Source organism: Coenobita brevimanus, chromosome 33 (assembly GCF_032717465.1).
Source record: "Coenobita brevimanus isolate Jiangsu-jjx chromosome 33, ASM3271746v2, whole genome shotgun sequence".
NCBI lineage: Eukaryota > Metazoa > Arthropoda > Malacostraca > Decapoda > Coenobitidae > Coenobita > Coenobita brevimanus.
This window is the reverse complement of record NC_136986.1, coordinates 10,782,336-10,807,862: the sequence shown is the minus strand read 5'-3', so window position 1 is coordinate 10,807,862 and position 25,527 is coordinate 10,782,336. Positions and strand designations below refer to the sequence as shown.

Below are 25,527 nucleotides of genomic sequence, written 5' to 3'. Positions count from 1 at the left end.
CTTAGAAAGCAAAACTATTCTTGAAACAACATCCAGAGGGTTCCTTTTCAATAGTTTAGGTCAGCCAAGCATTGATAATGTGGAAAAAAAGTGTTATAAGAAAGTTCCGTACATTCAAAATTTCCCAGTTTCTTCATATTATTATTAATCATATTATTATTTCACAGGACTACAAGAAAATCTGTTTGGTGTTTCTGGATAAAAACTAGCCAGTCGTACTTAATGGGTCACTGCACGTGTACAAGACCTATTTTAAAACACCTAATGGAAAGATGATCAGCCACCTTCCGGATACATAGATTTCTCTACGCCATTTCAATCACGTGAGAAGCCATTCAAGTACGGAATTTCCGTCAAGTATCAATAGTGCATCACAAGCAGCGTTACTATATTAAATTTTATATTGTACAACGTTATTACTAAGTGAAAAACCCTAGCTAGTAGATTACTTTCACGGGCAAAGAAGCATAATTATGGGAAAGGGTCTTTGCATATTTAACACTCACCGGTGCGCTTTTACACAATTACATTAATTTTTGACTCAAGGCTTTATTTTTATTTTTTTGTTCATCCCTGAAGTCCCAGCAGGCTTGTGTGTAGACGTCAAGTGAGACAACTGAAAAGCTCGGGTTTGTGCTTTGCATTCTAACTGGAAGTGATTACGTTGTGATATCGTGACCATTCCTTAAAGCAGACTAACACCAAACTTGGATCAGTTTTTTCAACGTTATTGGAATTCATCGTGACAGTAACCATCTCACGAATCAACTGAAGGGGGGCACAGAGGAGGGGGAAGAGGAAGAGATGGAGGAGGGGGTCAGGGAAGAGACAGAGAAAAGGGACGAAGAGAACATGGGGGAGGCAAAAGAAGCGTTCCTTACATCAATTATTACGGTATCTAATATAGTGATGTTGCATGTTCAATTTGACCAAAAAAAAACAAAAAATACCCACTATTATGCAAAATAGTTGTGCAAGGCACACAACAGCGGGTTTTGATTTTGTCTTGTAGTCAGTTTGAATGTATGGCATTCCAGATTTTGCCCAATGCGACTTCTTAAAAATCATTTTTGTTTTATCATTTTGCAAAATGTAAGATTCTGAAACAATCAATGTCCACTCGAAGAGGCCTCACAACTATAGTAAACAAAATGAAGACCAGAATTTGAAATAACAACCAACAATCATTGTGTGCCACGTCACAGCACCACAACAATGAAAATTAGTAGAAAATGCCAAATGTTTAGTGCTATAACATAAAAGCTTTATTGGTAACTGAAACGCAAGAATTTTGATTGTTTAATTCATAAACGGATTATAAAATAAGTAAGCAAACTAGGTAAGTAAAAAAAATTGTATTTTAAAAATGGGGAATTGGGAACGCTAAAAATAGTAAACAAACAAGGAAGGATCGCTGGAGAGAATGCAAAACCAGCAGGGATTCAATTAACGTTGACAATGTAAACGCACAAATCCCTTTTGACTCTTTACAATCTGTTAAAACCACAGTCAAAAGGAATATTGTGCGTTTACATTGTCAACATTACTTGAATCCTTGCTGGTTTTGCATGCTCTCCAGCGATCCTTCCATGTTTGTTTACTGTCTTTAGCGATCCCTATTCTCCATTTTAAAAATACTAATTTGTAATTTACCTAGTGAAAATACGTCATCGGAGTTTAGAGATTCAGCCTTGTGGATTCACTCCATTAGCTTTACACTCAAGGCATGTTTTTCACTTTCTTCTTTGACATATTCTATGAACGAGAATCATCTATGGCCAGAGGAACATGGTACAGTAACAACATAGTAAAGTATGAAAATGCATTTTTTTTTTTTTTTTTTTTTTTTTGCAGATAGAATTGTTTTGTCAGTTTAGCTTTCTTACCTTCAATTATTTGCAAATATATTTTCAAAATATTTTCAGATTCAGATATGTTTTTCTTATCTATATTTTTCCCATTCAGTCACTGGACGTCTTTTTTCATTCTATTTTGACCAACTCCTGACTATTTTAGTCAGCTCAGGATGGACTCTTTACATTGCAGGGGTTAGAAACAGCATCAGTGCAGACATTCAGGACGAGAGGCCTTTCCTAAGTATAATAAATTTATTTCAAGGTTGGGAGAGTTTTGAAAAACAGTCACCTGAATTCAGTGAGCTAAATATTGACTTTGCGGTAAAACATAACTATTAAAACTGTGCACTGAAGTCGATCTATTTGTAATTAGCTGAGCAACGAAACAGCTTTATCCTGCTGTGCTTTATTCTGGAATTTTTGCTAATAATACCAGACCAGTTTGTGATATCCACATTTCTATCCAACTGAGTGTCATTCTGTTATTTTTGTATATAAGACCAGACACCTTTGTGATATCCACATTTCCATCCTAATGTGCCTCATTCTGAAATTCAGCTTGATGATGCTTTGGTACACAATTGGTCACTTTGCTCATTTCACAGGCTTCTTTAGCCAAAGTACTTTGTGTATTACTTCCATCGTTTGGCCCTGTGTTTCTCAAACTTTTCATTTCATTCCACACTTGTGAGGATCTTAACATCCCCCCTTCAATTTTGTCTCAGGCCCCTCACAAATGATTATGAAAAAAAAAAAAGTGTTTTGGTCCTCTCCATTTATTTTAATGCTTACAACTCTCAGTCAGAATGCATATTTGTTACATATCGATGGGATGGATGACACTGTTTGCTTTCAGTAAGTTGACTGATTCGAGGTTGAGCCACTGACAATGCACATTTCATATCTGGGGCCACATCCAATCGGTATTGGATTTTACATTTTATGTGCAGAAGGGAAGAAAAAACAGATTCACATATATATGTTGTGGAAAATGGCAAGTGGATGTTAATTGCGATTTCACAGACACACTGATTTGCTACTTATACTAGCCCGTTATGGGTCCCCTAACATCTTGCCATGGCCTGCATCATGCCATAGTTCCCAGTTTGATAACCAGTGGCTTAGCCCAACCACAGCTTTAGCCATTCAGGCAGACATCACGCCACCCTACGCACACTCAGTGTATTAGATGCACGGGGAAGATGAGACACAAAAAGCTAAGTGATATACAGCTTGAAAAGAGGTGATGAACCAATTTAGAGTATGTAAACAGCTGCAGGGCAGAGATCATACTGTACCAAGTCAGCCCTTCATGCAATTGCTTCTTTCATTACTGACTCTAATGAGATCCAGGGCCGCATCTGTAATACACTGCATTCGTTCAACAAGTCCTTCAAACTAAAGTGAGTCACTGGTCATTGTCGTATTTATGGCAATGTGCAGGCTGACTTACTTGCAAAATCGGCTGCAGAACTCGAGGAGACTTGGAACGTCCCTCGTAATTTACAGTCCAGTCTCTCCCTCGAAAATAAAATAAAATATGTCTTCTTTGGCAAGGTAGGTGGACCAGGCTTAATAATCCAACTTGTAAGCCATACCAGGGCGACTGGAATTCTGCCAAACGACCCAGTCGCTTGAAATAAGTGTTAGCGAGGCTGAGGATAAACTGTACACACCTCACCTATAAGTTGCCATATACTGACACCATCTCCACCACACTGTGACATCTGCAGTGCGGTGTTATCTATCGTTTATATCATCCTGCGCTATCGGTGATTTATTTCTGAACGTTTTTCAGTTACAAACTACTGAAGTGCAAAAGGCGTTCTCTTCACCCTTTCCTCCATCCTGGGTGATGGGGATGTATTTATGACTAGTAAATTGGTAGTTTTCTTTAGGGAGACCAGATTGATCAGAATGATGAGACTTTCTTTATTGTTTGGTTAGGATTTTTAATCACTGTATATTGGTATATATTGTATAAATTAAATAGCATTGACAGTTGACGTATTTGGAATAGTTCCTGCGTCTAACAGTTCTGCTTTTTACACTGATGTCCCCTATATTAAACCATGTGCCTCGCCTGACAATGCCCAGATGATAAATGAAAGTGTTCCATAGAGAAGTTTGGGGTATTTCTGGTTGGTAGTGTTCTGTCGGGCGAAGTGTCTCACTTTTTGTTTATATGTAAATGCTTTCTATCCTTTTTCGTAAGTTCTCTTAACTAGGGTCGACAGCTGACGTATAAGGAGTAGTTTCTGACTCCTCTGGTGGCTGAATCGGTAGGGAGGCGGCCTGTGGTCCTAATGGACCCAGGATCCAATCCCGGCTGGGGCAGGGAACAGTTTAAGGATGTGAATTTAATGAAAAGCAGATTTTCATGATCTACCAGATGACCCGCCGACAAGTCATATAAATACCCTCCGCTAATACCAATACACCAGTCCTGTATGAGACAGCCTTAGCATGTATTCAATATGGATGGTGGGTGTTAGCACCGAAATGGTGGCATGTGGAGATGTAGGAGGATTACTGGGCCTTGGGATAGGTAACTGCCCCCGAGAAATAGGCCATGAAGCCTTTGCCCAGAGTCGGACACACAAAAATAGAGAGAGAGAGGACGAGTTAGATTCAGCGAACTGGAATGAATTTTTATTTTTTTTATATTTTTTTTTTTTTATGTGAGGAAGAAGGAACCAAAGGCAATGAGCCCGCAATACTGTTCCCTCCAAGAGAAAAACAAAATATAAGAGAGAGCCAAATTCAAGATCCATTCATTTCGAGATGCCTGTACACACTGCGTTTGAAAGACCGGAGATCATAGCAAGCAGGAAATACAGACAAAGGGAGACAGTTCCAGAGTTGACCTGTTGCATAAATGAAGGACTGGGAGTAACGGTTGACTCTTGTATTAGAAAGTTGGACAGAAAAGGGGTGAGAGTTTGCTGCTAGACGGGTGCTACACGCCCGTCGTAGAAGTGGAGGAATGCATGCAGACAGTTCAGAGGAACAGTGACCATTGAAGCAGCGATAGAAAAGAGATAAAGATGCAACACTGCGGCTAAGAGACAGATGTTGAAAGGAGTCAGTAGGAGGGGGAGAGTAAACGAGACGAAAAGCCTTTGACTCCACCCCATTGAGAAGAGCCGTATGTGGGGAGCCCCCCCGTACATGAGAGTTGTACTCCACACAGGGGCGGATAAAACTCCTGTATAGAGTCAACAATTGTGCAAGGGTAAAGAAAGAGCAGAGTCGGCTTAGCACACCCAATCGTTTGGAAGCAGATTTTACAAGAGATATAATATGATCTTTCCAAGATAAGTCCCGAGTAAATGAAACCCCAAGCATGTTCAAGGATGATGCAGGATTAATCTGAATATTATTAAACATTAGTGTGTATACCTGTGGAAGATTTTGTCGGGTTGATAGGTGAAAAAACTGAGTCTTTGATGCATTAAAAACAACCAGATTATTTTTACCCCAGTCAGAGATACGAGCCAAGTCAGACATTAGGTGTTCCATAGCCTCATCCCTTGCCTGTTGAAGTAACTGCTGAGATGGACGTTGTGGGAATCGAATGGAAAGGTGAAGGGTGGAGTCATCAGCGTATGAGTGGATAGGGTTAGATGTACAGCTTAGAAGGTCATTGATGAATAAAAGAAAGAGAGTTGGTGATAGGACAGAGCCCTGAGGAACGCCACTGTTAATAGATCTAGGAGAAGAACGATAGCCGTCTACAACAGCGGCTATAGAACGACCAGAAAGGAAGCTAGAGATGAAGGCACAGATAGAAGGACAGAAACCGTAAGAGGGCAGTTTGGAAATTAAAGATTTATGCCAGATTCGATCGAAAGCCTTTGAGATGTCAAGTGCAATGGCAAAGCTTTCGCCAAAGTCCCGAAAGGAGGATGACCAGGAGTCTGAAAGGTAGGTGAGAAGAAGAATTGGATGTGGAAAGCTTGTGGAATGCATATAGGGATTGCTTAGTTAGGAATGCTACAGATGTGTGTGGTGTGGCAAGAGAATCAACAAAAAAGAAGGGTACAGCATGGTGGGATGAGGAAGTCAAGAGAGCTGTGAAGGAAAAGAGGAAGAAGTGGCTAAAGTGGTTACAGGATAGGGGTTGAGTGAAATAAGAACTGAGTATATTTAGAGCAAGAAGCACGTAAAGAGACCAGTGAACAGGAAAAAGAAGGAGGTAAATGATGATCTGGGAAGAAAAATGAATGTGACCTACTCTGAAAATAGGAAGTTATTCTGGAAAGACGTGCGGAACTGTAGAAGTGAAAGCGGAAAGAAATGTGATACTGTGACGGAAGCAGGTGGTAAGTTACTAACCCATGGAGACGAAGTAAGGACCAGATGGAAAGAATATTTTGAAAGCCTGATGAATGGGAATAGAGATAGCAGAGCGGCTGTAAACATGATTGATTTTGGGGGTGTGCAGAGAAGGAATGCAGTGCCAAGAGACGTGACACTCGCACAGGTGAAGAGCGCTGTGAAACGGCTGAAAATGGGAAAGCAGCTGGGGTTGATGTGGTGTATGCAGAGATGCTTAAATGTAGTGGACAGAGTGGAATGAAGTGCATGTTGGAGACATGTAAGAAGGCATGGATGAGTGAAACTATGCCTACATAGTGGAAAAAGGCTGTGATTGTACCCCTCTACAAAAATATAGGTGAGCGAAGTGAGTGCAAGAATTATCATGGCTTAAGTTTATTGAGTGTGGTAGGGAGGGTATATGGAAGAATTACTATAGAGAAAGTAAGAGAGATATCAGAAGTCCTAGTGACTGGTGAACAGGGTGGCTTTAGGAGTAGCAGAGGATGTGTGGATCAAGTATTTGCAGTGAGACAGATAGCAGAGAAGGCTTGTGAGAAGGACCATAAGGTATTTATGGCATTCATGGATCTGAAAAAAAGCATACAACAAAGTAGACAGAGAGAGATTGTGGAAATTTTTGAGCATGTGTGGTGTAGATGGCAAGCTGCTAGGTGCTGTCAAGAGTTTTTATCATGGTAGTGAAACTTGTGTAAGGGTTAATGGGCATCTAAATGAATGGTTCACGATTGGTGTGGGTGTGCGACAAGGTAGTGTAATGTCCCCATGGTTGTTCAATGTATACAGTATATGGATGGAGTGATGAGAGAAGTGAAAACACGAGTAATGGAGAGAGGGATGCCGTTGGTAATGAATGGTGATGGATGGAATATCTCAAATATGTTGTATGCTGATGATACAGTACTGCTTGCAAGTACCGGACAGGAACTTGGTAGACTAGTGAAGAGTTTTGCTGATATCTGTTTGCATCGTGCCTTGAGAGTAAATGTCGACAGGAGTAAAGTGATGGTTATTGAGAGAGACGGTGACTCCCAGTGTGATGTCACAGTGAATGAAAAGAGACTGGAATTGGTGTGAGAGTTCAAATACTTGGGTACAGTGATAGAAAAGAAAGGAAAATGTGCAGAAGAAGTTGAACGTAGAGTGACACAAGGAAGAAAAGTAGCTGGTGCAATGAAGGCTTGAGTGTTACAGCTGCACGAGGCTTACATGAGGGAGTGTTAGTGCCAACTCTAACATATGGATGTGAGACTGGTGTAGCATGAAAATGAAAAGTCATTAGTAAGAGCAGTGTAGATGGGACTGTTGAGGAATATATATGGAGTACAGAGGGTGGATAGGATACTAAATAGTGTGATTCGCGAAAGGTGTGGAGTGGGGAAGTCGGTGGACACCAGAATCGAAGAGAGTGTCCTGAGATTATATGGTCATGTGGAAAGAATGGATAACAAAAGAGTGGTGAAAAAGGTATACCTAAGAGAATTTGATGGAGGAAGGAGGTGAGGTAGGCCAAGGAGAAAGTGGAGAGATATGGTGGATGAGAGTTTGAGGATGAGAGGTTTGGAAGTCAGTGAGGCTAGGGAACTGACAAGAGATCGAGCTGGCTGGATGAATGTTGTGAGGAGAAGTGCATGATCAGGGATTTTGGCACCCCTTGTGAGCATGGCAGCATCCGGATTGACTCAATCGGATATGTTTGTGTGAAGCTGCAGAATGTGGTGAATGTTTTTTGGCATATCCAGTAGAGCCAGGATTCCAGGGGGTTGAATGATGAGTGAATGGAAGCGTGGCCTATTTGGATTAGGTAAGTTTGTGCTGTCTGGACATTGCTACTCCTCACCCTGCCCTTGGGTTGGAAAGGAGGTCCGGATAATGATGATGATATATATATATATATATATATATATATATATATATATATATATATATAAATTATGGCTTTGTGGAAATCGCCCACAATGAGGGGTATTTGGACAAAGATTACTAAAAGCTAAACACACAGCAGCAACTTACTCGTTGGGCACAAGACAGTCAGCTTGGAGACCAGGCGTGGAGGTAGCATAATATTAAATGCTCGTAGATTGGCTAGATAGAACCCCTCCCCCCTGACAATCAAAATGTGTGGAATCCCCTCACTCAGGTTCGCTGCCCAGAGCAGATCGTAGAAGGTGGAGAAAGTCGTAGCTAGAAGTTGGTATGACCAGGTGTGGGGGTCGAGTGTCAGGAGGTGACAGTAGATGGTCACATCTAGCCGATCTGTAGTTTTCATGGTAGGAGGGCGAGATAGGCTGCCCTTCTCTACCTGAGGAGGGGAGGACTCATCAACCCCCTCCACAGCCTAGGAGCCGGTCAACGCATCCTCAGCCTTGGAGGAGGAATCAGAATAGTCCCACCCCTCCTTGGTCACTGATGGCGGTTGGTGCACATCGGCAGCAATCTTGATTGTGGCCATGTCCAGAGCTGGGCCAGTGATCGATTGGGAAGTCGTCCTATTGAGGGAAACCTCGAACCGTATCCTCTTCTGTGTTGTGCGGTGGTCGGTAGGTTGCAGCTACTGGGCCCAATGTTCTCGGCGACGAGGGGCAGAACGTACATCGTGGGGGAAGCACTCAGGGATGACAAGATGAGGCAGCCCACTCTCCTAAAAGATCCTGGGGAGAACACGCAAAGCCCCCTTACCACCCCCACAAAAAGCCTCCACCATCGCAATGCACATTTCCGCAATGGTGCTTATCTCAAGAGGACTTCCATGACCCCTGGCCTGGCGTCCACGGGCTGCAAGTCATCACTGTGAATGGGCAGAATCCTGCATGCCAACACCTCCCGACACAGTAATGTCCCTAGCCTCAGGACCCTTAGGAGTCCCGAAAAGACTAAACTCCACCATCCTCAAGGGATCATTGGAGGTGCCATGGATTAGGATTAATGACGGCCTGGTGGTGCATGAAAACATCAACACCAGTATCCTGGCGCTTGAAGAAGCCGTTCCTCACCCCCCACATTACACCAAACCACAGTCCTCCTGATTCGTCAGGGCTACCAGCGACTGTGGTCTGCTGTTTGCCCCCCTCAACGGGTTGCAGGCCTTAGCAGGTGATGTAGCATTCATTGTAGCTCAATCTACTCTCTCTCTCTCTCGATCTCGATCTCATATATTTATGTCCCCAATATTAGTTTATGTGCTTCGACTGACAGTCAGCAGGTGGTGGTGCTTATGTGTAATGTAGCAAGGCAATACCTATTTCCAGTCCGTGGTATTCTCTTGGTAGAGGTACAGTACTCTCCTTATTAGTATTAATGTTTTAGGTACGCTTAGCTACTTGTAATTTTAGGCTAAGGTGTAGGGTAGCTATTGGTGTGGGAGGTTTATTAATTATAGGTTCATGAATTAGGAGTATTTTTCTCTCAAAATCATTGATTAAAAAAAACTATAAATATTAATTTAAAAATATGTGTTTATTTATCTGTATGAATGCGTGTGTGTGTATATATATATATATATATATATATATATATATATATATATATATATATATATATATATTGTTACGGAACAGAGAAAGATAATGTACACTTTAAGTGAGAATAGTAAAAAAAATCACTACTGTCCCGTAAAGTTCCAGGTTCAAAACAAAAGAATTAGGTAAAATTACAAGTTAAAGTTTAATGCTCAAACTAACAACAAAACATTCAGGACTCATAAGGATAATGTAATGGCAAACAACAGGTTAAATATACGGTTAACCGCAATAGCCTCTATTAACACGAAATTAGCAAGTGTAAATTTATCTAAGTCAGCCCTGATAAAATGAGAAAACCAGATAATACTCAGTGAATGCAAAATATATTATTACAGATACAAAATATTATTACCACTGGCTGACAATATGAATTACAAAAACTTTACTAGGCCTACGAATCAACACCTTATGCTATACAGTACAAGAACAAAATGTAATAACACTTATGCTCAAATTACACAGCTGCTAGATGGTTGGAGACTTCCTGAGCGCTCACAATAATAACTGTACAGGGGAGGACAGAGATGTGAGCAAAATGAGGAGTAGATCTAAGTGGCAATTAATGTAGAGACTGAGCTCATTATATAGGGGCCGGCAGAGCTTGATACAACTTGTAAGAAGGACGCGCAAATGAAGCCAGAGGGGACAAAGAGTTGACACTCCTGCTCTGAACAACAGAAAGAACGACTTACTCTACTATAAGGGAGGAGGGGGGGAGTGAGGTAGAACACGCTCGTGATCAAACATGCAGCATACTGTACGTTAGAATTACACAAAGGATGACGAAATCATAGGCTATGTAACACCTCCCCACAAAGAAAAAGAAATTTACAAAGGAAATTTCTTATTACTCTAAAACAATCTGTCTAAAGTCTAGATAAGCAATCTGCAATAACATTTTCTTTCCCCTTGACATGTTGTATATCTAATGAATACTCCTGAAGAAGTAGACTCCATCTTGTCAATCTCTGATTTTTATCTTTAAACTTACTAAGGAATTTCAGTGGGTTATGATCGGTATAAATAACTATGGGGTCAAAACCAGAACACAAATAAAATGAAAAATGCTGTAAACCCAAAATCAAAGCCAAAAGCTCTTTCTCAATAGTTGAGTAGTTCTTTTGAGGTGGAGTGAACTTCTTACTGTAATAAGATACAGGGTGTTCAATACCCTGATCATCCTCTTCCAGCAAAACAGCCCCAGCTCCTGTATCACTTGCGTCAACAGCCATCTTAAAAGGCTTAGCAAAATTTGGAGTAGCGAGCACTGGCTGACTTAATAGGATAGCTTTAAGTTTGCTGAAAGAGGATTCACAGCTATTGGTCCAGACAAATTTAACTCCCTTTTTCAGTATGTCTGTAAGTGGTGATACAAGAATTGAAAAGTTAAGAACAAATCTCCTGTAATAACCTACCATTCCCAAAAATCTTTGTAGCTCTTTCCTACTTTTAGGTCTGGGAAGATCACTTATAACCTGAACCTTAGCTCCTGGTGGTGCAACAAGTCCATCAACAATTACATACCCAAGGTACTGAACTTTAGCTTGACCAAACTCACACTTTGATAAATTAGCTACAAGATTAGCCTGAACCAAACGCTCAAGAAATTTACTGACATGGCATAGGTGATCTTTCCAGTTGTCACTGAAGATTAATACATCATCAATATAAACAACACACCCTGCCAAACCCTCTGTTACAACATTCATGAGCTTCTGAAATGTGGCTGGTGCATTCTTCATACCATATGGCATTACAGAACATGCAAAAGTCTTTCCTAGTGTTACAAAACATGAGATCTCCCTAGCACGTTCAGTCATAGGTACTTGCCAGTATCCCTTTAACAAATCAAACTTACTTATGTACCTAGCCTTTCCGATCTTGTCTGTGCAATCTTTCACGCGAGGGAGAGGGTAAGTGTCTGTTTTGGTTATCTGATTAACACATCTGTAGTCAATGCAAAGCCGCTGTGACCCACCTGGCTTAGGGACTCGAGTGATAGGAGAACTCGACTCGCTCTGACAGGGCTCAATCATGTTGTGGTCCAACAGGTAGCCAAGCTCCTTCTGGATGAGAGGAACTTTCACTGGGTTCACACGGTAAGGAGGCAGTTTAATTGGCTTTGCATCTCCGACATCGACATCATGCATCAACACAGTGGTTCTTCCTGGAGTGGCACGGAGCACTTGCGGGTACTCCTGCAGTAATGCCGAAAACTCCTGCCTTTCCTCGGGAGCTTGATGAGAAAGTTTAGTCTGGAGATCATTCATGATATCAGAATTCTTCCCCAAACTATCACTCAGGCTCATGCTGCATGGGAAACCTTCACTTGCAGACTCGGGTGGAACAGCTACAGTGCAGACTGGATTATTTTCGTCCCGCCTGTGATATAACTTTAGCATGTTGATGTGACAAAGTTGCTTGTTCTTTCTACAATCTGGTGTGGCGATGACATAGTTGACATCACTGAGTTTCTTCTCCACGAAATAAGGACCACTAAACTTGGCTTGAAGAGGTTGCCCATGCACCGGTAGCAGAATCAAAACCTGATCTCCTGACTGAAAGTGGCGTAACCTGGACTTCTTATCATACCAAGTCTTCATCTTCTCCTGAGCAGCTCCTAAATTCTCTCTCGCCAGCTGTAAAGCAGTGGACAGCCGTTCTTTGAACTTCATCACATACTCCAGCAGGTTGACATCATCTTCCTCCGACAGCCAGCATTCCTTGAGTAACTTAAGGGGTCCTCTTACTTCATGGCCAAACAGTAGTTCAAAAGGTGAGAAGCCCAGTGATTCATTTGGAGATTCTCTTGCAGCAAATACAACGAATGGAAGACCTTTATCCCAGTCTTTCTGATGTTCCAAACAGTATTTCTTGAGCATCGATTTGAGTGTTTGATGATATCTCTCCAACGCTCCTTTGGTCTGGGGATGGTAAGCTGAAGACGTGATCTGGGAGATGCCCAACTCTTTCAGAGACTGCTTGAAAACATTTGACATGAAATTACTTCCCCGGTCTGACTGTACCTCCTTGGGTAGACCAAACTTTGTGAAGAACCCTAGCATTTCCTTAACCACGTTCTTTGCTGAGATATTTCTAAGTGGAATGGCTTCAGGATAACGAGTAGCCATATCAATCAGGGTCAACACATAAGAAAATCCTGAAGAAGTCTTAGGAAGAGGGCCAACAATATCCACCAACACACGGGTGAATGGCGCCTCAAAAGGAGGAATGGGAACTAGAGGTGCAACCTTTTCGGTCTGATTACACTTCCCCACAACTTGACAGGTGTGACAAGACTTACAATACCAGGAAACATCCCTGAAGATACCTGGCCAGTAAAAGTGTTTCAAAATGCATGCCACAGTCTTCCTCACTCCAAGGTGTCCTGCCAAACTGGAATCATGAGCCACTCTATTGATATCATGCCTACAAACACGAGGGATGACAACTTGATGTACAACCTCCCATTCACAGTCGGCTGATGCTGTTGGGGGTCTCCACTTTCTCATAAGTACTCCTGACTTTATATAATAACAAGTAGAAGCACCGGCTGACTCTTCCTCACTGCAAGCAGAGTTAGCTAGACCTTTCAACTCAGGGTCAGCAACCTGCAATTCAACCAACTCTTGACGAGACAAATTATCAACACTACGGGGTACTGCCTCATCTGGTGAGTGGTCCAAGTTAGCAAGAAAAGTGTCAGCTAGGATAACATCATCATCATCATTATCCTCTAAGTCACCAGTAAATTTAGACTTAGCCCTAGTGACAGCACATGCAGAGAACACATCAGGGACATCACAATCCAGGGTCGCAGCCACTGGCTCACTAGACAACTGAGGCGCTGGACACACTTGACTTCGACCAATATCATTTCCAAGTAAGAAAGTTACACCTGACATTGGGAGTGTCTCAACCAACCCAACCATAACGGAACCATTAACAAAACCAGACTCTAAATTCACTCTGCACAGAGGGACAGAGAAGTAATTATTCATTACACCTTGTAAGATTACAGTTTCATCAGAGGAATTAACATTAGAGCCTAGAACACTGGTCAGCATAAGGGATTGGCAAGCACCTGTATCACGATATATTTTAACTGATTTCCTGTCATTACTGTCCAGAGGACTGACAAAACCATCTGACAGGAAATTAGCACATGAACTCTTGAGAGTGTCACCCACGTTACTGCTCAAAAGAGGAGCTTCATCATGAGAATTTAATTTACCCCTCAAAGCAGGTTCAGTTAACTCAGTTAAAGAATTCTGGGAACTCTCAAGGGTGGACACTAGACCAATTGACTGAATATTTAAAGACTCCTTTTTGTTCACATCACGCTGTCTCCTGAAACATTTCTCTGTAGTATGACCAAGCTTACCACAATAAGTACATTTACTTTTCTGAAACCTAGAGGTGAAGCTGGTATTTACTTCCTGAGAAACATCATCTTTATTCTCTTTCCTGTTACCTGTACTCTGAGTAGAGGCAACGTACTTACTCTCAGCTTTCCTTTTTTCTTTAGAATATCTCTTGTGAGTGAGAACATATTCATCAGCTAAAACTGCAGCATCAGACAAATTATCTATTCTTTTCTCATCAAGATATAGGCTTACATCATTATTAATACACCTTTTGAAGTCCTTCAGCAAAATCATCTGCTTAAATTTGTCAAAATCAGAATCCACATTCTTAGAATTTAACCACTGCTCTAACAGATCTTCTTTGATTTTTGCATACTCAACATGGGATTGCTTATCTTGCTTATAAGTTGTCCTAAATTTTACTCTATAGGCTTCAGGAACAAGCTCATAGGCCTTAAGAATCAAGCTCTTAACTACATCATAATTATCAGATTGATCCTGAGGCAAAGATGCATAAGTTACTTGAGCTTTACCGGTGAGAACAGTTTGAAGAAGTACTGGCCAATACTTTTTGGGCCGATTAAAACCTGTAGCTACCCTCTCAAACAACTGAAAATACTTTGTTAAATCAGATTCATTAAAAGGAGGGACAAGTTTAACATTTTTAGCCACATCAAAATCATCAGAGCTAGATGATCCAGTTCCACCTTGTTTCATGCGATACTTATGGTCTGCCTGAATCCTAGCAAGTTCAATTTGTGCCTGAGCCTGTACCTGTGCCTCCTGAATACGAGCATTTGCCTGAAATTCAGCCTCCTTAGCACGAGCCTCCTGTAGGGCTAGCTGTAACTTAGCTAATTCAATCTGCGTTTGCTCATTTGGAGGATTTACATTAAACAAACTTTCATTAATCATGTCAACAATTTGATCTTTAGAATGATGAGAGCAAACAGCAATTCCCAATTGTTGAGCAACAAGCTTAAGTTCATTCTTTGTTCTGTTTTCTACATCACACACTGTTTGCACATTTGACAAAAAATCTTTGGCTTCATCAAGCGTAGAAATAGTAGACATCATGAATAAGTAACAGTCACAAAATATCAAGCAATATCCTTATAATAATATCCTGAATATCCTGATAAGAGGTCGCCAAATTTATGTTACGGAACAGAGAAAGATAATGTACACTTTAAGTGAGAATACTTAAAAAATCACTACTGTCCCGTAAAGTTCCAGGTTCAAAACAAAAGAGTTAGGTAAAATTACAAGTTAAAGTTTAATGCTCAAACTAACAACAAAACATTCAGGACTCATAAGGATAATGTAATGGCAAAAAACAGGTTAAATATATGGTTAACCGCAATAGCCTCTATTAACACGAAATTAGCAAGAGTAAATTTACCTAAGTCAGCCCTGATAAAATGAGAAAACCAGATAATACTCAATGAATGCGAGATATATTATTACAGATACAAAATATTATTACCACTGGCTGACAATATGAATTACAAAAACTTTACTAGGCCTACAAATCAACACCTTATGCTATACAGTACAAGAACAAAATGTAATAACACTTATACTCAAATTACATAGCTGCTAGATGGTTGGAGACTTCCTGAGCACTCACAATAATAAGAACTGTACAGGGGAGGACAGAGATGTGAGCAAAATGAGGAGTAGATCTAAGTGGCAAGTAATGTAGAGACTGAGCTCATTATACAGGTGCCGGCAGAGCTTGATACAACTTGTAAGAAGGACGCGCAAATGAAGCCAGAGGGGACAAAGAGTTGACACTCCTGCTCTGAACAACAGAAAGAACGACTTTACTATAAGGGAGGAGGGGGAGAGTGAGGTAGAACACGCTCGTGATCAAACATGCAGCATACTGTACGTTAGAATTACACAAAGGATGATGAAATCATAGGCTATGTAACAATATATATATATATATATATATATATATATATATATATATATATATATATATATATATATATATATATAATTGCCTTAATGACCTGAGCCTCTGGCTTGAAGGTCGATAACCCCCCCCAAAAAAAAAGTGGGGGGGGAGAGGAGGGAGATCACTCCAGCCTGCTCGCACTCAGTTTATTAGAAGCATGGGGCACAAGAGGCACAAGTAGCTAAGTGATACATAGCTTTTTTTTTTTTTTTATGTGTCCGACTCTGGGCAAAGGCTTCATGGCCTGTTTCTCGGGGACAGTGGCCTATCCCAAGGCCCAGTAGTCCTACATCTCCACATGCCACCATTTCGGCGCTAACACCCACCATCTATATTGAATACATGCTAGGGCTGTCTCATACAGGACTGGTGTATTGGTATTAGTGGGGGTATTTTTACATGTCGGCGGGGCATCTGCCAGATCAGGAAAGTCTGCTTTTTATGAAATTCAAATCCTTAAACTGTTCCCTGCCCCAGCCGGGATTCGATCCTGGGTCCATTAGGACTGCAGGCCGCCTCTCTACCGATTCAGCCACCGCCTCAGCTTGAAAGAAGCTGAATTCATAAGGAGTATATGAACAGGTGCAGACGATACACAACCTGTAACGAACTTCACACCATCTTCCAAATATTGTCACCCATTCCTGTGCAACCATCATGTTTCACACTAACCGTAGCTGCTTGCGATTATCATCCTAGAAATATCATAATGTGTCTTGTTGATCCTTCTTCTGGCTTGTCTGGTGGAGTTTTGCAACGAAGAGAAATGAGGGATTAAGAGAGATAACATAAATATTGGACAACATATCTTCTCACGGTTCGGACAACTCTAGTATTGTATTCCAGCTAAAGCCAGACCATTTTATTCAGCCGAAGGTGAGTCATATGGGTGTTGGAGCAGTGCTGATGCCATTAACTCTCAAGGACGGGATAGCTCTGGTGTTTTACTTAACACCAGATCCTTTTATTCAGCTGTTAATAAATCAGACAACACTGAGAATATTATCACTATCACCACTAACCCTCTCATGGTCGGGACAACTTTAGTATTATCTTGCACGTAGCATCAGACGCTTTTACTGAGACTCAGAAGAACCTGAATGTTAAAACAAAGTCTATCACTCTTCTACTTTGCAGACTGTATGCTTGACACCGCCCAGACCTGCGAGGAAAACTGCATCTCATTCATTGAAGAATGTGCCACAACAATGCCTGAGGTGAGTGCCATGCAGAGTCACAGTTAAAAAACGATGAATGTTATTTTGCTTGGGGTAAGTGTTACGTATAGCCAGAGTTAAAAGACTGTGAAATAATAATTGTTTATGTCCGCGGTAAATGCCATGCAAAGCCAGAGATATGAGATTGTGAAGTTTAGCTTTCCTTGGTTGGACCCACCTCCGTCCGTTATTTCAGTGTGCCCTACTGTATGACATTACATCCCCAGATAAGGGAGGTCTTCCCTAAAAATTTACTTCGTAAGTGTGTCTTATGTGGGGTTTCAATATTGTCCCGTAAGTAATTTCTCCAATCTTGATGAGCAATCTTCAGCCTGGGATAGCTCCCATTCCCAATGGTGCCAAGGCAGCTAAGGAGGCCTAAACCACACCTTCTCCCTAAGGTAACCTGCTTTTCAAGATTTCAGTGGCTTTTTAGGTTAAGTTTGGAATGAATAATGATTCTCGGTGTGTCTGGGGGGACTTTGCCCCCCAATTAAAACAAGGTTAGGTTTAGCTTGTTTATGGAAGGTTAAGTTAAAATCGGGTGGGATTTTAATATACTTTGATCAACTTGGATTTTATTCCTTATCTAACTTCATGTGGGGGTAAGAGTCATTTGCAACAAGATTAAGTTTCATAATTAATGAAATCAAGTTAAAAAATCTTTATTTTAAAGATAAAAATTGAAAATACGAAAAATTCAACTAAAAGCAGCTTACCTTAGGGAGAAGGTGTAGTTTAGGCATCTTCAGCTGCCTTGACACCGTTGCGATTGGAAATATCACAGGCTTAAGGTCGTGTGTCTTGATCGGAGAAATTACTTACGGGGCGGTATAGAAACCCCCATAAAGACTCAACTGGGACGTAAATGCCGTAGAGAAAACCCACTTATTCAGGGATATAATGCCATAGAACACATTGAAATAACTGACGGATTGGGGTGCGACAAAGGAAAAATTTCCAGTTGTACAATGTTATTATGCCAGAAGTAAGTGTCACGCAGAACCAGAGTTATAAAACTATGAAATGTTATTATGCTAAACATTTTCAGCATCGTCCAAGCTATGAAAGTCAATGTAAGAGTATAGATTCAATAAGAAGGTTTGTAGGAGTAGTAAAGGATACCGTTAATATGCACTTATGAAATTGTTGCTTCAGAAAGATCATTGTCACCTTCACACACACACACACACACACACACACACACACACACACACACACACACACACCGCTCGCTGGTGCAGTGGTAACGTTCTCGCTTGCCAACTGGTGGACGGGAGTTCGCGCCTCGCTCAGGTTGCGAAAAGTTTCACCGACGAAGTGGGTGGTTACTGTCCCCCTTGAGCAAGGGGACGGGTGTGTGCGTGTGTGAAGGTCACAGCCTTGCCCTTAGATCGGACTATATGAGCTCTCAACTCCCTTCCAGGAGGGTAAAAGCTGACGATCACGACCATCAAGTGATCCTGACCGACCCGGTGAATTACAGTACACACACACACACACACACACACACACACACACACACACACTCCACACGCACACACACATCTTATCCTACTCAAGGTTAAAATCGCAAAACAATCGTTGAAATAATTAGGATTTTTTTTTTCCTAAATATGATACAGATCGCATTACAAAATCCACGTTATAAGTTAATAAACAGTATTTAGTGGAGTGCAGTTTAATTGATTAAAGTTCTTTCATTAATTATAAACACTGGAAGATATGTGACTGTGTACCATCACGAATCTATTTCACAGTAGTCACAAATCCAGAGTCGTCTAATTATAACTCTAACACAGTTTATGAGTATTTTAATCTTAGAAATACAGGGCCCGCTGTCGACACAAGGTGTTACCCAATGTGCCTCTGCCATGCCTTTGGTACGGACTCACCATACAACCTCCATTACAGGTTTCATTGTGGGTTTAAGTGAGGCTCAAGATAAACGAAGTTGACTCCATATGACCATGACCTTTGACCCCTTGATCCTGCTGGCTTAATCAGATCATCACCCCTTCATAGTGTATCAGTGAAAAAAGTTTCGTAGAAATCTGTCAAAGGATTCAGGATATATCTTGCCCACACCCATATGACCTTGATCTTTGATCACGTAATCTTGTTTACCTGTTCAGTTAATCGTCCCTTCATAATGCATCACTGATAAACGTTTGGTCAGAATCCATTAAGGGGTTCAGGAGATACTGCACCCAAACCCATATGACCTTGGCCTTTGATCCCTTAACCTTGCAGACCTACAGTAGTCATTTCATCATCCCTTCATAATGTATCACTGAGAAAAGTTTGGTCGAAATTCGTTAAGAGGTTCACGAGATATCGTGCTCACAATGATAAACTAAGTTAAATCCATATGACCTTGATCTTTGACCCTTTGACCTAGTTGACTTAATCAGTTCATTCTCTCCTCACACTGCATCAATGACAAAAGTTTGGTGGGAATCCGTCAAAGAGTTCTGAAGATATCACATCCAGAAAAGAGTTACAGACGATTTACACATGCATGCACCCATGCATGCATACACAGACAGACCAATCACGTAATGCCTCCTCCACCATAGTTGGGTAGAGGCATAATGAATTATAGTGTAAGATTATACGTGGGTAAATTTATGATCCTCTAGCACAGTCAAGAGAACTCAACAAATTTTTTGTGATTAATTTGGTGGCTTGTTGCATAAAAAGATACAGAAACAAGAAGCGGTGCAAAGGCACAGCAAACCCGTCCCTGTTAGGATATCTAGTCAATGATGTCACATATAAATTTGGAGTAAATCGGGTGAAAATTGACGATTTTATGCCCATTTGAAATTTTAGGCCCGACCAACCTGACACTGACCCCATACCGCTAACTTGGGGATGACCCCCATGAAGTATTGAGGCATGTTATGGGATGCAAATTTGAAAGATGCACCGTTAGGTTTTCGTTTCACGTTGATATGATAAAATAAAAGGAGTTATGGCGAAAAACGATTTTTACCCATCCCATTTTTTTCTTTTTACATTATCTGGCCCTACAACCTAGACCTTGGCTCTGTTAGGCCTAAAATTTAATCAAGTGATCAGGTCATAGCCCATCATCCCTGTAATTTAGTCAAAATCGCACTAGTAGTTTTTGTGTCAAGTTAACAGACAGACAGATAGAAAGACAGACGGATACACAGACACAAACAGACAAACCGAAAGAAAACTTCCCGTTCCTGAGCCCCTCCTGGATGGGACCTCTTATATATATATATATATATATATATATACACACACACACACACACACACACACACACGAGTGCTACCCACAAGTTCCAGTAATTTGAACAGGGGGAGCCAACCATTTGCAGTTTTGCCTTTTGCCGCTAAGAGGAGTCAGCAGCACCCCTCATGCATCAGTGTGCCCCGGCTGTGTCTGTGAGCGAACTTGTTGTTGAGCTATGCTTACTATTGTAATGTAGTGTGTAGGTGGTTTGGCGGTTTTGCAATGGCACAGCAATGTCGAGTCAATGTTGATTGTTTTCTTCGATATCCAAAGGAATGTTCACAGGGAATTCGTCCCACCCGGTCAATCTGTCAGCGAAAAGTTTAACTGTGAAGTTTTGCAGCATCTGAGGGAGAACATCCGCCGCAATCGCCCAGAACAGTAGAAGAACATGGACTGGCTCCTGCTTCACAACAATGCCCCTGCCCACACATCAATTGTTGTCTGGCAGTTCCTGGCTGCCACTAACGTGGTAGTCATTCCCCACCCATCCTATTGGCCTGCCCTGCCCCCTGCATCTTTTTCCTGTTTCCTAAGCTGAAATTACGACTGAATGGTCGTTGACTTGACTCGATTGAGGAGATCCAGACAGAATTGCAGGAGGTGCTCAAGACCATCACGCCTGAAGCCTTCCAGGGACGCATGGACTCATGGAAAAAATGCTGGGACCACTGAATACATGCCCAAGGGGACTGCTTTGCAGGCGACAGTGAGAACTAGGAGGTAAGGTAAAACATTTTCCTACAATATTCAAATTACTGGAACTTTTGGGTAGCACCCCGTACTTATATATATATATAGTAGTCCCTCAATTATCCAATGTAAGGGTGCCAAAGGCATATCCGAGTAGTGGCAATGTCCAGATAATGAACAATACGGCATCTCCCCTACTATACCCAGACCCTACCAATATCCAACCTCCAACCTCCAACCTATACCTAACCCATTAGTACTGTACCTCTATTTACTTTGGCAGTGTTTTCCGGTCATTCAGGTATATTTAGACATCGAAACACACATATGAATATCGAAAGTAATTTTTTAGACCAGAAAAACCATTTTTTTTTTTAATGAAAACCAAAAAACATTCTACCTATTGTTACGGAACAGAGAAAGATAACGTACACTTTCAGTGAGAATGCTAAAAATCACTACTGTCCCGTAAAGTTCCAGGTTCAAAACAAAAGAGTTAGGTAAAATTACAAGTTAAAGTTTAATGCTTAAACTAACAACAAAACATTCAGAACTCATAAGGATAATGTAATGGCAAAAAACAGGTTAAATATATGGTTAACTGCAATAGCCTCTATTAACACGAAATTAGCAAGAGTAAATTTATCTAAGTCAGCCCTGATAAAATGAGATACCAGATAATACTCAGTGAATGCCAGATAAATAATTACAGATACAAACTATTATCAAAAATGACTGACAGAAAGAACCCTACATGAATTACAAAAACTTCACTAGGCCTACAAATTAAACTTATGCTATACAGTACAAGAAAAAATGCAATAACAGTTATACTCAAATTACACACAGCTGCTAGATGGTTGGAGACTTCTTGAGCACTCACAATAATAATATCTGTACAGGGGAGGACAGAGATGTGAACAAAATGAGGAGCAGATCTAAGTGGCAATGATGCAGAGACTGAGCTCATTATATAGGAGCCGGCAGAGCCTGACACAACTTGTAAGAGGGACGCGCAAATGAAGCCATGGGGACAGAGAGCTGAAAATCCCGCAAAGTATAACAGAGATGTCGACTTACTCTACTATAACGGTAGAAGGGGGGAACTGAGGCAGAACACTCTCGTGATCAAACATGCAGCATACTGTGCGTTAAAATTACACAAAGGATGATGAAATCATAGGCTATGTAACACCTCCCCACAAAGAAAAAAGAAATTTACAAAGGAAATTTCTTATTACTCTAAAACAATCTGTACATGGCATTACAGAACATGCAAATGTCTTTCCTAATGTTACAGAACATGAGATCTCCCTAGCACATTCAGTCATAGGTACTTGCCAGTATCCCTTTAACAAATCAAACTTACTTATGTACCTAGCCTTTCCGATCTTGTCTATGCAATCTTCCACACGAGGGAGAGGGTAAGTGTCTGTTTTAGTTATCTGATTAACACGTCTGTAGTCGATGCAAAGCCGCTGTGACCCACCTGGCTTAGGGACTAGAGTGACAGGAGAACTCCACTCGCTCTGACAGGGCTCAATCATCTTGTGGTCCAACAGGTAGCCAAGCTCCTTCTGGATGAGAGGAACTTTCACTGGGTTCACACGGTAAGGAAGCAATTTAATTGGCTTTGCGTCTCCAACATCGACATCATGCATCAACACAGTGGTTCTTCCTGGAGTGGCACGGAACACTTGCAGGTACTCCTGCAGTAATGCCGAAAACTCCTGCCTTTCCTTGGGAGGTAGATGAGAAAGCTTAGTCTGGAGATCATTCATGATATCAGGATTCTTCCCCAAACTATCACTCAGGCTCATACTGCATGGGAGAGCTTCACTTGCAGACTCGGGTGGAGCAGCTACAGTGCAGACTGGATTATTTTCGTCCCGCCTGTGATATAACTTTAGCATGTTGATGTGACATAGTTGCTTGCTCTTTCTACGATCTGGTGTGGCGATGACATAGCTGACATCACTGAGTTTCTTCTCCACGAAATAAGGGCCACTAAACTTGGCTTGAAGAGGTTGCCCATGAACTGGTAGCAGAATCAAAACCTGATCTCCTGGCTGAAAGTGGCGTAACCTGGACTTCTTATCATACCAAGTCTTCATCTTCTCCTGAGCAGCTCCTAAATTCTCTCTCGCCAGCTGTAAAGCAGTGGACAGCCGTTCTTTGAACTTCATCACATACTCCAGCAGGTTGACGTCATCTTCCTCCGACAGCCAGCATTCCTTGAGTAACTTAAGGGGTCCTCTTACTTCATGGCCAAACAGTAGTTCAAAAGGTGAGAAGCCCAGTGATTCATTTGGAGATTCTCTTGCAGCAAACACAACGAATGGAAGACCTTTATCCCAGTCTTTCTGATGTTCCAAACAGTATTTCTTGAGCATCGATTTGAGTGTTTGATGATATCTCTCCAACGCTCCTTGGGTCTGGGGATGGTAAGCTGAAGACGTGATGTGGGTGATGCCCAACTCTTTCAGAGACTGCTTGAAAACGTTTGACATGAAATTACTCCCCCGGTCTGACTGTACCTCCTTAGGCAGACCAAACTTTGTGAAGAACCCCAGCATTTCCTTAACCACGTTCTTTGCTGAGATGTTTCTAAGTGGAATGGCTTCAGGATAACGAGTAGCCATGTCAATCATGGTCAACACATAAGAAAATCCTGAAGAAGTCTTAGGAAGAGGGCCCACAATATCCACCAACACACGGGTGAAAGGTGCCTCAAAAGGAGGAATGGGAACTAGAGGTGCAACCTTTTCGGTCTGATTACACTTCCCCCCAACTTGACAGGTGTGACAAGACTTACAATACCCTGAAGATACCTGGCCAGTAGAAGTGTTTCAAAATGCGTGCCACAGTCTTCCTCGCTCCAAGGTGTCCTGCCAAACTGGTATCATGAGCCACTCGAATGATATCCTGCCTACAAACACGAGGTATGACAACTTGATGTACAACCTCCCATTCACAGTCGGCTGATGCTGTTGGGGGTCTCCACTTCCTCATAAGTACTCCTGACTTTACATAATAACAAGTAGAAGCACCGGCTGACTCTTCTTCACTGTAAGCAGAGTTAGCTAGACCTTTCAACTCAGGGTCAGCAACCTGCAACTCAACCAACTCTTGACGAGACAAATTATCAACACTACGGGGTACTGCCTCATCTGGTGAGTGGTCCAAATTAGCAAGAAAAGTGTCAGCTAGGATAACATCATCATCATCATTATCCTCTAAATCACCAGTAACTTTAGACTTAGCCCTAGTGACAGCACATGCAGGGAACACATCAGGGACATCACAATCCTGGGACGCAGCCACTGGCTCACTAGACAACTGAGGAGCTGGACACACTTGACTTCCACCAATATCATTTCCAAGTAAGAAAGTTACGCCTGACATTGGGAGTGTCTCAACCAACCCAACCATAACAGAACCATTAACAAAACCAGACTCTAAATTCACTCTGCACAGAGGAACAGAGAAGTAATTATTCCCTACACCTTGTAAGATTACAGTTTCATCAGAGGAATTAAAATTAGAGCCTAGAACACTGGTCAGCATAAGGGATTGGCAAGCACCTGTATCACGATATATTTTAACTGATTTCCTGTCATTGCTGTCCAGAGGACTGACAAAACCATCAGACAGGAAATTAGCACATGAACTCTTGAGAGTGTCACCCACGTTACTGCTCAAAAGAGGAGCTCCATCATGAGAATTTCAGTTACCCCTCAAAGCAGGTTCAGTTAACTCAGTTAAAGAATTCTGGGAACTCTCAAGAGTGGACACTAGACCAATTGACTGAATATTTAAAGACTCCTTTTTGTTCACATCACGCTGTCTCCTGAAACATCTCTCCGTAGTATGACCAAGCTTACTACAATAAGTACATTTACTTTTCTGAAATCTAGAGGTGAAGCTGGTATTTACTTCCTGAGAAACATCATCCTTATTCTCTTTCCTGTTACCTGTACTCTGAGTAGAGGCAACGTACTTACTCTCAGCTTTCCCTTTTTCTCTAGAATATCTCTTGTGAGTGAGAACATACTCATCAGCTAAAACTGCAGCATCAGACAAATTATCTATTCTTTTCTCATCAAGATATAGGCTTATATCTTTACTAATACACCTTTTGAAATCCTCCAGCAAAATCATCTGCTTAAATTTACCAAAATCAGAATCCACATTCTTAGAATTTAACCACTGCTCCAACAGATCTTCTTTGATTTTTGCATACTCAACATGGGATTGCTTATCTTGCTTGTAAGTTGTCCTAAATTTTACTCTATA

The 25,527-nt window shown here is 41.4% G+C and overlaps 1 long non-coding RNA gene across 1 annotated transcript in view; it reads left to right on the top strand.

Annotated features, from left to right (window-relative positions):
* Positions 1 to 25,527, top strand: part of LOC145395724 (uncharacterized) — a 55,520-nt gene that overhangs the window by 1,789 nt on the left and 28,204 nt on the right. The window contains exon 2 of the long non-coding RNA XR_013896662.1: positions 17,189 to 17,268. This is a non-coding gene — a long non-coding RNA (uncharacterized LOC145395724). The remainder of the gene's footprint in view (positions 1 to 17,188; positions 17,269 to 25,527) is intronic.